The sequence below is a fragment of the Ursus maritimus genome, unplaced genomic scaffold, assembly GCF_017311325.1.
Source record: "Ursus maritimus isolate PB19 unplaced genomic scaffold, ASM1731132v1 scaffold_35, whole genome shotgun sequence".
Classification (NCBI taxonomy): Eukaryota; Metazoa; Chordata; class Mammalia; order Carnivora; family Ursidae; genus Ursus; species Ursus maritimus.
Window position 1 is genome coordinate 2849631 of NW_024426119.1, and position 14450 is coordinate 2864080.

A 14450-nucleotide genomic window follows, 5' to 3' on the forward strand; every position below is an offset into this window, starting at 1 on the left:
TGTGTGTGAGATATATATATCTTAATTTCTGACTTTCCTTTTTCTCCAAATTCAATACATCATCAAGATGAAATTATATCACAAAAATCATTCACTTCTCCATCTCTAATACTGCCATCCTAGTCCAAGACAAAACCATCTCTCTCTTGGATTTCTCAATTGGCTCCTAATTAATCTTCTTACTTCTACTCTTATCCTTCTTCAGTCTATTCTTCACACAACAATAGATGGTACAATTTTTGTCCCCTTGCTTAGAATTCCCCAAAAGCTTCCCATTAAAAAATTTGAATTAAAAAATCCCAACTCCTCACTGTGGATGAAAGGTCCAGGGATGATTTGACCTCTGCATACTTCTTCAGCCCTTTCAATTTAATTGAGTATCTGCTATGTGCTGGGTACTGAGTGGGACACTTAGTTGAGATAGTGTCTAAGATAGATAAAGCTCATCCTCAAATAGCTTATGTTCCAGGAGATGAAGATTCAGCAGAAAATTCAAAAGAATAAATACGATGTCCCAGAGTGAGTGGGTCCTATCTTGGATTGAGCCCTGAAGGAAAGCCTCATTTAGAAGGTGGCATTGAAGTAAAAATTTGAAAGAGAAGATGGAACACATCATATGGCTATCCGAAGGAAGTACAATGGAAGCTATTGAAGGATTTTATGCGGGTTAGTTATGTGAACGGTTTTACTTTTAAAAAAAAATGCTCTGGCTGCTGTGAGGAGAATGGAATTGAAGGAGGCCAAGGAGAAGCAAGCAGTCAAGTTAGGAAGCTATGGCAGTGGTCCAGGCAAGATATGATTACAAACTGGACTAAGATGGTGAATAGAAAGGAGTGGATGGATTTGAATAACGTGTCCAAGCCAACAGGACTTGTTGACTGATTGATTGTGAGGCCTTTTGCACATACATTTCCCTTGGCATGAGATACCATTTCCATGTCTTGGCATGATGAATCCTCATTCTTCAAGTCCCAGCTTAAGTGTTCTCTATTTAGAAACATCTTCTGACCTCTTGCCTGAACTCCATTATTCTCCATTCAGTTTAATTATTAATTATTTTATTTGAAGATTTAAAGAATTGTTTGATCTTCCCACTACTGTAAAAGCTCCTTGAGGGCAGAGATCCCTTCATCTTGCTCACCACTGAATTCACACCCCCTAGTAGAGATGGTACATACTAGGCATTCAATACTTTTTTGAATGATTGAATTGTGTATATCATTGTGCCGGCTTATTAGTTCTCTATAAGTACTCATAAGTCGTCTGATTTCAATTGAGAAGGTTTAAACTAAATCAAATTTTATGTGTTCCCCCTTGGTTTATACACTGACAGAAAGTTTTGATGAGTAGATGATTGGTTTTTTTGGGAAACAGACTGCTCTTCATCTGTGAATGCCCAGGGCCTAGCTCAGGGTGACGTGGACCAAGTGCTCTACCCTCCTCTCTAAGACTCAGTTACCATAATCTGTAAGACAGATATAAACATCATCCCTGTTTTAAAGAGTTGCTGTGAGAATTAAATGGGATAATCCATATAAAGTGCATAGCATGGTTCTGACTATATTATAAGCACTTAATCAATGTGACTATTACTATTGTTATTATTATTGATATGCATTGCTGAAAGAAACAGGAAGTTTGTGACATCTAAGGACCTTATCTACCAGTAAGCATGCTGCTATTTATTCCTATTGTCTGTAAGTAGAAGTTTTTATGTTAATATTAAAAATCTGCTTTCCAAACAATATTTTACAGTTGTATATTCTTCCAAGGTAATTCTTAGAACCGGTTTATGTGATTAATTTTATGATTCTATGATTGGAACAGATTTAATTAAAGACCAGCCTTCTTAAGCTTCATACTTAAAAAGGTTCTCATGTATTAGGCTTTTAGAAATTCTAAGATGTAGAAAGAGAAAAAAAAATTTTGACTCCTCAGACGTGTGCAAAGAGTAGGAAACAATTATATCTAAGAAGATTACAAGTACCAGTAAACATCAGCTAAGTATCCTTTGATTTTCAATATCAAAAACGTATCAGAATTCTGCATTGCAGGTTACTTTTGAGAGTCATTTATTTTTCCTCAGTAAACATCTATAGTTTTGATGATATGGTGTCATCATGAGGTAAAAGGTCAATATGCTTAAGGACCCAGCATTGTGAAAACACAGGCTTTTAATATTTACAAGGTTTGTGCAATTGTAAATAAGGCAGTGCACCCAATACCAGAGCGTGCTTCGTGAGAAAAAGATGCTAAATTTCCTTGACCTACTTTCATCTTCATGTTTAGGAAACAGTGTCTAAGAAGTAAACAAAGTAGTTGTGCCTCACGTAGGAGATGATTATTGTTTGAATTTATGATTCATGCCTTGAGCAAAATTTTGTTTGTGGCCTCATTTGCAACCATAATTTACAACTTTACCAGGGATATGCTGTGTATTTGGGAGGTAATATATCAGACTTGCTTTGTACTGGAACAGTTTTCTAGCTCTGGGTATAGTATTTTCTGTGTTTCTGTTAGCTATAAAATTTCTAGGCATAACATTTATTGTAGCAAATATGGAAATTTTTTAAAAATTGTATTCCCCTTAGGAATGTCTTATTGTATTTATATTCTTATTATAGCTAAATCCAACTAGTGTTTAAAGGAGTTGTTAATCCTACAAATATCTGGTAGCACAAGTAGGAAGAATTAACCTTTTCAGATTCTTGGAAAATAAAGATTGCCTCATTTTTGCATTTTGTGTACTTCTCATCTGAGAAACTAGTAAACAATATGTGACTCAGACACACTACTTTTGTGTGCCCTTAAAATCCAGACTTCTTTTCTGTTGCAAATAATAAGTACGCTGTAATACTGAAAAATGAGTTTTGCCATATTCTCTTTGATCTATGAGTTAGTGAAGAATTTCCCACAGTATTCACTGGAAGTTTTGTTGTCTGTTCTAGTTTCAATTGTCTTAAGCAATACATTCTGAAATACTGGGGATTTTTAAAATAAATAAGCAAACAAATACATCCATAAAGGTACTCCGAGTTGCCAAGATCCTCAACTGAATGTAAGGTTCTTCCTAATATTGACTTATTTCTTTGCATGTTCCTATTTTGTTATTTTTTATTGGCATGATCTTTTGTCAAGGCTAGTATTTATTCCTCCAAGTAAATATTTAAAAGTTAACTTTAAACTTCCACTGGAAAATCTCAGGTAGCTTGATTTGGAAATAGTCATTTTCATAAGTACAAATAACAAATACGATGCCAAGCTGTATTTTAAATTACTAAAATTATAATTTTTTATCTAATTATATACATTTAAAGCACCGTTCAGACAAGAAAGTACTGAGAAAGGAAGCTAAAAACCTGAAGGAAATTTAAAATTTTAGGAGAAAAGCTCAATAATGAACATTAGTCTAATATGCTTCTTGCTGCATGTGCTTGCGTCATTAATATAGATCAACCTAGAATCGGACTCCTCCAGAAAGTTTTTTCCCTCCTCAAGTTCTTAGCAGAGTTTTTCTTGACATAAAGGCAAGTAGATGGGGTAGTCCGCTGAGAAGGGACATGGTCATTTTTACTGGTGGGCACAGTAGGAAGACAGAAGTAGGGATTTTGCCTTTCGTCTCGTTGCTGGGACTTCAAAAACAGAATTAAAACTGCTTAGTAGTACGTAGGCTTGAGTCATTTCAGCACCATTCCATACTTCTTTTCTTCCTCCAGTAATTATTCATTCAGCTATTATAACTAACCACAGTAATTTTCTTAGAACAAAGGAGAGCATGGCAACAATAGCTTTAAAAATGACCAAGTTTAAATGCCCAAGGTCAGAGTGTAACATTTTGATTTCCGTAAGTATTTCAAATGCTACAGGCTTTATGTAATAATTTTAATGTGAAAAATATGCAGGCCACGCTTCACTGCTCTTTGCATATACTGCAAAGAGGAAAAAAAACCTTAAAAATTGCTTAGCTTTAATTGAGCAAAAGGATTCACATGTGATCTGAACTTGTGGCTCGTAATTCCTCTAGACAGCTTCGGTTGCCGTGTGATGATCCTAATTAAATTATGTAACAGCACTGAACTAGCTAAGCCGAGGGGCCTGTTCTTTCGTATCACCTGGCCATTTAACTCTTTGAAGGACTTTGAGTTTTGGGCTCCGGTCTTCTACTGAGATTTTGTATGTTTTTCATTGTTAGAGGTAGGAAAACACAATATTGACGGAATACGCCTTGAAAATTTCAGCCTGTAGGTGGCAGCATTGTAAGGTTTTGGAAGTCGAGCTCTGAGGTCTCCGCTAGTTCTAGCTGCCTTTCCCCCATGCCTCAACCTCCACCGCCTCCCCTCCTCCCCCCACCTCATCAGGCCCAGCTAACATCATTACACACTCATGTCAGGTAAAACTAAAATGGAGAGAAATGTCATAGCCAAAAAATTAGGCTTTGTTCACTTAGGTCTGTGTTTCATTATATCTCTGATAATATGGTACATTTGTAATTCTGACCTGAGATTCAGCTAAAGGAGGCTTCTCAGTAGTCCGAAATTAACCCATTGCAAACCATACACCTTCAAGATAGGCATTTTACCAAATACAGGGAGGGAAATTATACTTTGGGTGAATAATTAATTTAACTTAAGCATACCTATTTTAATCACTTGGGAACAAATCAGAAGGTTTCAAGAATACATATCAAAACCACCTTATGAAGTCCTACAGCAGCCTTAGCACCCTGATAAAGGTTGCTCTTTCTTTCTTTATTCTTTCTTCCTTCCTTCTTTTTTCTTTCTTTCTTCCTTCTTTTCCTCTTCCTTTCTTTCTTTCTCTCTCTTTCTTTCTCTCTCCTTTCTCTCTTTTTCTTTCTTTCTTTCTTTCTTTCTTTCTTTCTTTCTTTCTTTCTCTTTCCTATGTGCATGGCCACCTGTTTCGGTCTAGTTAAGTTATATAATTACGTCTCTGATTCAGGCAAAGTAGAAAAGAAACAAAGATTTACCAAATTTGATATATCTTACTTAAAAGTCATGATTCCTGTGACTTTTAATAAAGCATTACTTTGTGCAATACTAATATTAAGGTTGTACAAATCAAAGCATAATAAATAATAAATACATATCTACAGATGCTGGCATGATTTCATTGACTGTGATGTTTTTCATGAGACCCACAGAGATCTTACAGTTTCATCTTGTACACTTCTCACTAAGAAAGTTATGCTTGAAAAATTTCCCTAGGTGAAATGGAAATAGTATTGTGTAAGGACATTGGTATCAGGTCTTGTATGAAGTCTTTGTTAATGGAATCCTTGGGGAAATCGTTTCTGAGGTCAAGATTGACAAAATTATTTAAGTATTATTGAAAATATAAAACAAAATTGTTTCCTCAATAAATATAATTAGCTGTATATACTGCAGTTTCAAGAACAAGCACTGATATTGGGACCAGCTCTTTAAATAAAATAGGACCTCTGTGGTCTCTGGAGGGAACATGCATAAAGCAAAGTAAATGATTTTCTGTCAACACTAAGTAGACAGGTGCTTACATTGAACAGCATTCTAATATGTCTCTGAATATTTATGTCTTCTTTTTCAAATGCATTGCCCATGAATGTCACAGCTGTCAAATGTCTGTACACAAGAAGATAAAAAATGAAATTAAGAAAAGGCAGATCAACATTTCGTTTGTTTGAAACACTTTTCCTCCCTGTTTCTTTCTTTTTCCTTCCTTCCTTCCTTCCTTCCTTCCTTCCTTCCTTCCTTCCTTCCTTCCTTCCTTTTCTCCTTCCTTCCTTCCTTTAAAAAAAAAAACAAAACCAGCTGTTTTTTAGGATTTGGGCACATCTGCATTTTCTAAAAGGCCAAGGGAAATGTGAGTTGACTCGTATTTTAGGCTGGCACCAGGGTCTGTCTCAGTATTTAAACACCAAAATAATCAATGGAATTAATTACCAAGAGAACCAGGGTCTGAGGATTTTTCTAGCCATTTCCGCTGTCCATATGCTTGGTTTGCTTGGGTGCCACAAACGAGATTCTGACAGGTTGTCACTGCTCCAACCCGAAACTCAAGTTTGTGAGGTGAGAGGCTCTTAAATCTTTCTGCTTCTGTAGCCTAGAGTTTTAGCTCTACAGAGTTAGTGCCAAAACAAGCCATCGTGTGCCCTCAGAGTTAGAGAGGAATTTGGTTTTCAGAGCAAAGATGACTAAACAGAATCGGTGGTGGATCAAAGCAATGGAAAAACGGCCATTTCGTCGACAGATCCTGCCTCTCTGCTTCTTATGGTTACTGAGAGGACCATGTGTACAAAGAGCGCGTGTTGGGATAAACTCGGCAGTCACTTGACAAGCATTTATTTATTAAGAAGCAGGGAATTTTGAGGTGTCAGGTTATTATTATTACTAACTAGTCCTCAGCCAAAATATCCCCCGAGCTACTTTTGTATCCACCCTGAATTGTCTGAACCAACCACTGGGCCAAAGGAGAGAATGTAATTTAAATCCTGAACCAGGATTTAAGCTCAGGGACTCTCTGCAAGGGCAAAACAAGGTTTTGTCCTTGATGAGAATTTTTCTGAAGAAAAACTCTCCAAATCGTCCAATAGTTATTGTAAAAGCATCTGTTTATTAAAACTTAAAATTTGTTGTTCAGATTTTGGTGACCTAATTGGTATTTCATTGGTAACCACAAATATGAACCAGGTTTAATAAATATCAGTTTCTCTTAGATTTGATTTGGAGAACATGCTGATTGCCCCGATTTTGTTATATTTATAAAAGTTAAAAAAAAAATATCACACATAATGTCAACTATGCACTTTGGGTGGTTATGATGTGTCAGGGTTCAGCAATTATAACAAATGTACCACTCTGGTGGGAGTTGTTGACAATGGGGGCAGCTATGCATATATGAGGGCAGGGGATAGATGGGAAATCTCGTTCCTTACCCTTAATTTTTGCTATGAACCTTATACTTCTCTAAAAAAAAATTAAGTCAATAATAAAAAACAAAAACACACCCACATAGGTTCAGTTCTAATTTGAAGATGTTCACTGTGCTCTTTTTTTTTTTTTTAAGAGAATTTCAGTTGCATTGGCAGTCTGATTAAATAAATATTTGAGTCCATTTCTATTTGGAGTTCTGAAGTTTGTTCCATGGCTTAGTTCCAGTCCCTTTGGTTAGCATTGTGCTGTTGGTATGGATCACTTCAATATAATATCAATCTATTTCAAATCAGCAGTTTAACCTCTTATCAGTAAAGTTGTGGGTGATCCGATTGGCATGACTTATAAGCATTTTTTGAAGGTTGCTGCTGATCCTTGGCTCCAGCCTAGAATTTTGCGGCATCTCTGCCCATTGAAACTCTACTCCTTTATTAAGATCCAACACAAACACCAAAATTTCCATTAAGCCCTCCCTGATTCTCCTTGGACAGACTTTTTTTTTTTTTTTCTGTCCTTGTCCTTTTTTTTTTTTTTTGTCCTTTTTGCATACCACTTCATATTTTAATTAAAGTTTCATATTATGCTTTGGGTTATAAATGGTTGTATATGTGTTTACTTTTTCCAATATGTCATAAGCTCTTTGAGAGCAGGGGGTTTGTCTCTTTTGAAATTCGTACTATCACAGTTCTAGTACTCTTGTTTGCAGATTACTTATAAACGTTGTGGCTTTTGATGTTGGTTGAATCTTTGTTGTTGCTTGTTTTGTTTGTCAGTTTGTATTGGTTGGAATGGGTCACTTGGAAGGAAAAAAAAACCTTATAGCTATAAAATATCATCTAAATGCTTACCATTGAAAACCTTCTAGGGCATTTCACAACACAGACACAGAATATCTAAAAAATATGCAGCCATTATAAGCAGTTCACTCGTAAGTTCACATTTCAAATAGGTTGCATCTGTTTCTAATCAGGTAACTGAATGATTAGCAGGAGAAAACATATGATTAGAAAGCATGCAACCCTTGCTGATATGTATTATTTTTAAAGCTCTCCAAAGCTAAGGTCAATAAAGAAATAGTACATGCAGCAAGAAGAGCTAGATTAGAGGAAGAGTTTCAGCTGTAAACCTTTTTGTGAGCTGTTGTAAAAAGAGAACTAATTTAACTGATGAGTTGAGGCATTTGCGACTGACATGCAAACTAAGGAATGTGCAAATAGATGAGAAGAATAGTGACTAGAAAAATTATGAGAGTTGTAGTTGAAGAAAATAAAAAAAAAAGTTTACTGAGTAGAAAGCTAATGAACAGATGATTTCATTCCTTTTTATAGAGCCATACTTTAACTCAAAGAAACCTAGTAAGAATAATGGGGAAAAGCCCCAAGTTTGAAAAAAACAAAATAAAGAGGGGCTATTACAAACAAAAAATGTTGGAAAGCTCTTTGTTTACTTTCATTATTACTGGGGGAAAAAAGACTTTCTTGAGGCTGTATATCATTTTAAGATCACACTTATCTCTTAGCTTAATCCATCACATTGAACTACCTCTCTTTTGAACAGTTTTTACACCACTGAGCTTGAAGTTCACAGAAGGAATGTACAAAAAGCCCTGTTCTCTACTCCTGATTTGAACCAGACACAACTTACTTCAACACTGCATGCTGTCCTTCAGTTAATTACCCTCCTGAATTCTATCAGATGTCCTCCTGTCTGCAAGCTACAGACCGTCTGCAAGGGTAGAAAGGTATGGTGAAATTTGCTCTTGGTAACTTGCTTTTTGATTTGACGTGGTAATATTTTTCCAGAGTTTATTGCAGAAACTGGCTACACTTTTCTGCAGACCATCTTTACTCAGTGTAGTTGAGACTCTCATTGGCTTAACAGAACTTAAGGTTCGAGAACGCCAGTGTACCTACATAGCTATTCTTTTTATTCTCCCCCTCACAGCCATTCTGATAAGAAGGGTAATTTGGTCTCATGTGGAAGTGCATTATGCATACAATGCCTTATGACACTGGGTTTATTATTATTTTTTTATTTTATTTTATTTTCTTATATATTTTTTTATGTTATATTAGTCACCATACAGTATATCCTTAGTTTTTGATGTAATGTTCCATGATTCATTATTTGCATGTAACACCCAGTGCACCATGCAATATGTGCCCTCCTTAATACCCATCACCGGCCTATCCCAATCCCCCATCCCTTCCCCTCTGAAGCCCTCAGTTTGTTTCCCAGAGTCCACAGTCTCTCATGGTTCACTCCCCCTTCTGTTTACCCCCCTTCATTCTTCTCTTCCTTCTCCTACCTATCTTCCTATTTCTTATGTTCCATAAATGAGTGAAACCATATGATAATTGTCTTTCTCTGCTTGACTTATTTCACTTAGCATAATCTGCTCCAGTCCCGTCCATGTTGCTGCAAAAGTTGTGTAATTGTTCTTTCTGATGGCTGAGTAATATTCCATTGTATATATGGACCACATCTTCTTAATCCAGTCATCTGTTGAAGGACATCTCAGCTCCTTCCACGATTTAGCTATTGTGGACAATGCTGCTATGAACATTGGGGTGCATATGGCCCTTCTCTCCACTACGTCTGTATCCTTGGGGTAAATACCCAGTAGTGCAATTGCTGGATCATAGGGTAGCTCAATTTTTAACTTTTTAAGGGACCTCCACACTGTTTTCCAAAGTGGCTTACCAACTTGCACTCCCACCAACAGTGTAAGAGGGATCCCCTTTCTCCACATCCTCTCCAACATTTGTTGTTTCCTGCCTTATCAATTTTGCCATTCTAACTGGAGTAAGGTGGTATCTCAAGGTGGTTTTGATTTGAATTTCCCTGATGGCTAATGATTTTGAACATTTTTTCATGTGTGTTAGCCATTTGTATGTCTTCATTGGAAAAGTGTCTGTTCATATCTTCTGCCCATTTTTTAATTTGATGATTTGTTTCCCATGTATTGAGTTTGAGAAGTTCTTTGTAGATCTTGTATACTAGTCTTTCATCTGTAGTGTCATTTGCAAATATCTTCTCCCATTACGTGGGCTGCCTCTTAGTTTTTCTGACTGTTTCCTTGGCTGTGCAGAAGCTTTTTATCTTGATGAAGTCCCACAAGTTCATTTTTTCTTCTGTTTCTCTTGCCTTTGGAGATGTGTCATGAAAAAAGTTGCTGTGGCCGATATCAAAGAAGTTGCAGCCTATGTTCTCCTCTATGATTTTAACATCCAGTGGAAAAAAGACAGTCTCTTCAATAAACGGTGCAGGAAAATTGGACAGCTATATGCAAAAGAGTGAAACTTGACCACTCTCTCACACCATGCACAAAGATAAACTCCAAATGGATATTATTATTTTTTTAAATTGGATTTTGAGACTCAAGTGAGACTTAGAGTTCCAAGTTCAAAGGAACTTGAAGCCATGGGACCCTTAACCTTGGGAAATACTTTGAAATCTTGGAAGATATAGACCCTCCAATGAACATGCAGTAGGGACCTTCAACCAATTTTAACTAAATATAAAGGACAGAATAACTTCACCTGACACTGGATTTATTTTTTGCCATTATTTTTCCTCTTCTGGGTATTTATAAGCTTATAACTTAATTACATGCTGTAGTTAACTAACATGATTTGAGCAATTGTTTTTCTGAAGGCTATCCTTCTCATCAAATTCAAAGGTTTAATAACCAAAGTTTACAGGAATTTTTAATATGACATTTGAAATATGGGTCTATTTTCTTTATGAAATGCCACTATGTCATTTATAGAATTCTAGTATCTACTTTAAAAAATAGCAAAACAAAACTTTAAGAAACGACACATTGATTCTTATAATTTCTATCCCAAATTATTTCTCTTGCAGCTTTTGCCAATTAAGCTCTGTGTTCATGTTCAAATAGAATAGCTGGTGTCTGTTTCCTATATGGTTTTCATAGGCTTGAAGATCATTTATATTAGTCTTTAACCTCCCTAGCTCCAGCCCAAATATTTCCACGTTCCTTGATCTTTTCCCAGGGATCTTATTTTCCATAAATAATCACAAAGCCTCTAGACCCATAAAATCTTATAATCCAGAATCTGTTATATTTCTTTTCTTTTTCCCGCCCTTCCTTTCCTTTTCTTTTCTTGATAATAAGAATAAAAAGGCTAAGAAATGCTTCTTCAAAAGTTATGATAAGACAGAGTACTTAATATTTTTAATTTTACCATTAAAGTTGTAGATTTTCCTCATAGTTATCTTTTGCTCAAGGCATTCAATAAAACCTCTTTTCTAAAAATCAGACTACACATTTATGTCAATCAATTTACACCCTGCAAAACAGACCAGCTCACCACTCAGATCAATCTCTAAGCGCATAGGAATCTAGGCAAGCACTTGTCTTTATAGAACAACTTAGTTTAAGCAATTAACAATCAAGCCCTATACACATAAACACACTATAATTAACTGTTTAATAGTGGAAGCTTGCTTTTCACATTTTTCCCTTTGAGTGTAGTCAAGGTGAATTACTTGGTTTTTCCATCACTAAATGCTACAGCAGCTCAGTCTTTTGCAAGTCTCTAGTCTCCACATATTTTCCTATACCCACTATATTTGACAGTAAAACTGCCAAGCTCCATTATTTCCAACTGACAGCAATTTAATACATAGTTGAGTCAGTTATTTAGCTAAATAAATTGCTTAAAGTTAACTCTATTTGTAAGACCACAAGGTGTTTCTAAAATGTGCTGCCCTTTTATATCATAAACCTGGATTAGGTTTACAACCCCATTTCCCCTCAGCAGTTTATAAATCAAACAAAGAACATGGAACAATGCATAAAAATCCCTGTGAAACCACCCTCAGAGTTTTTGTTAATGACAAAAGCATACTGGGAGCTGGATTTACTCTGTATGGCGAAGAATAAAAGTTTGGTTTAAAGTAACCAGAGTTTGTAAGGGTTATCCAAGCTCCTTTAAGAGTGATCAACTTTGAAACGAGAATTTTGTGAGAAGCCACAGCCATCTGGTCCATGCTTTATCTAGAAGAATGTCAGGTCATGCTAAAAAAGCTTTGAGCATGCCCTTCCATCTCCTACCTATTAACAAACATGCCAAATGTTCTTAAAAGTACATGGGAGAATAAATATTGACTTACTTACGATGTCTCACCACAGGTGCTCATTAAATATAAATGAACAAATACACATACACACAAACAAACACAAACACACAATGACCACAAGGAGCACCAGTGATCTGGCCCAGATGTAATGTTTTCCTTTCCAGTTAATCGGGATAGGTTTCTGAGCCAGATTAAACGTAGCCACTGCTTTCACCGAAGGTATATTTAAAAGAGTAGAAGGAAGCTAAAGATTAGGGCATTTTCTCTAAGAGCCCCAATGACTAACTCTCTTCTAAAAGTGAACATACTTCATTTTTATGACTTACTTCAAGATCTATGTTTCGGTAGGGAAAAAAACAAAACAAAACAAGCCTGTAATGGTTCAGTCACAAAGAGTACAAACCCACAGAGTAGAAACCCAGGTGGTATTTAAATGTGTATCATTTCATCTAGATTTAGAAATCTAGCCATGATGATGTTTTTAGGGAACGGTTTTATGTGCCAAGTGACATCCTTAGTGCTCTGTAGAGCAGAGCCTGGAATTTCTTGGTTAGTCATTTTCTGAAAAGATACAGACACAGAGTAGGTAGCCTTACCTAGCAAGGTACTGTCAACTCCTCCTTATCTATGCTAACAGGAGGGAGGTAATCCCCAAAGCATTTGGATTTGTGTCTGGAGAGACAATTTTATATTCATTTACATTTGAATATGGACATATTGCACGACAGAAAGAGTTGAAGGTGTTTTCATTCTGTCTCTACTCACCATGGCATAGAAAATTTACCACTTTATCCCTGCCTCCCACACCTGACTTCCTTCCCCACCCTGTTCCACTTTTTGCAAGGGGAGACCAACGTCTGGTAGATTGAGCTCCAGTTTGAAAAGATTTGCATGATTTATTTCTTAAGTTCAAATTCAGGAGCACAGACTTTGAGAAATGAAGATTGATTAAGCAGAAATGGTGGTACAGGGGCAGGACAGATTCCTCAGCAGAAAGAAGCCTACAAGACCAGCCTCCAGCTTTATTTCCTCGGCTGTTATAAACTCCCCTATTCTGTTGTGGGCCACCACTGACTGTAACTTAGGCTCTTCAGTAAGTCCAAAGAGATGATGAAAAATTCACTGGAGAGGTTAAGACCAAAGTGCCACTTAGGTTGTTTGACTTTCAGATTTTACTGGTGAGAACTGAGACATTTGCGAAAGACAACAAAGCAGAGAAACACCCACAGCTAATCAAGGGCGTACAAACCAGGAACAAAAGCAATTATTTACTAAGCCAACTTTTACTCATAGGAGGGAAAGAAAATAAATACAATATTAATAATGAAAATACACAAAATACAAAAACCTAGGTTAATTTAATTTTTTAGTATGCCTACCAAACTGCCAATAAACAAGACAAAGAGAGCACTCTGTGATTTATCCTCTTTTTGTCTACCTTGACTCTTCACCGAGAGTTAAAGAAAAGCTAAATATCCAGAAATCAAACAAAAAGGGAGGGGTAAATGATCTGAAGGATCCATGAATTTATTCTACCAAAGAAGCTTGAAACAATGGTTAAAAGTAGAAACAAAGCAAGACCATCCCCCCAAAAACTGCATAAAAACTTTGATATTTGTTATATTTAAGAATTATTTTATTGCCTGGAAAGAATAAACTTTGCAAAGGAAGGGAAATACCACACGAAGGCCACATTAAAGAGACAGATTTGGCTGAAATAACTGGACGTGTTCTATGAAGAAGTACTGATGTATTTCGGATCTCAGAATAGTTGGATCATGGTCCTTTTTGTTTAAGTTTATTAAACATGAATTGCAGAATATTCATATACAGTAGTCCAATCCCCTAAGAAAATATATGTGGGATCTTAACTAGGAGCTATAACTAGAGGTGACTATGTGTTGTTTCTGATCTGAGTTCTGCTCCTCCTTGGTCTCCCATCTCTGGACCACTTCCTGATTCTCACTTGTTAAGCCACTCTCCAATATTGCTTATATTGTTCCATGTCGTACCCACGATTGTTTTTTTATTTGCAGCGATGTGCCAATTACATAGAATTCTTCATCTTTGTAATCGTTCAGAGCTCATAGTTTACAGCACAATAACTTCAGTGTTTGCATTTATTTCCGTAGGTTAGTTCTTTCACTTCTAATTTATTATTACATAACTTCTTGCACATAATAGAACTTCAAGAAGTGTTGAAATCCTCTAATTTCTACAAATACGCCTACACCACTGCCCTTAAATGCTTTCCCCTCTCTCTGTGCTGTTCTAGTGGGAAGGGATTTATATATATATATATATTTTGCTGCCTGCACAAAACAGAAACTCTCTAGAAGGGACGCCTTAGTTAAAAGCCCTTTACATCATATTTACCACAAGGTAAGTTTTCTTCTTTCTCCCCTGTGCCATTAT

The 14450-nt window shown here is 36.2% G+C and overlaps 1 long non-coding RNA gene across 1 annotated transcript in view; it reads left to right on the forward strand.

Annotated features, from left to right (window-relative positions):
• LOC103673484 overlaps positions 1-8913 on the forward strand; it is a 206942-nt gene extending 198029 nt beyond the window's left edge. Inside the window, exon 3 of the long non-coding RNA XR_571413.2 lies at positions 8484-8913. This is a non-coding gene — a long non-coding RNA (uncharacterized LOC103673484). The remainder of the gene's footprint in view (positions 1-8483) is intronic.
• Positions 8914-14450: the final 5537 nt, after the last annotated feature.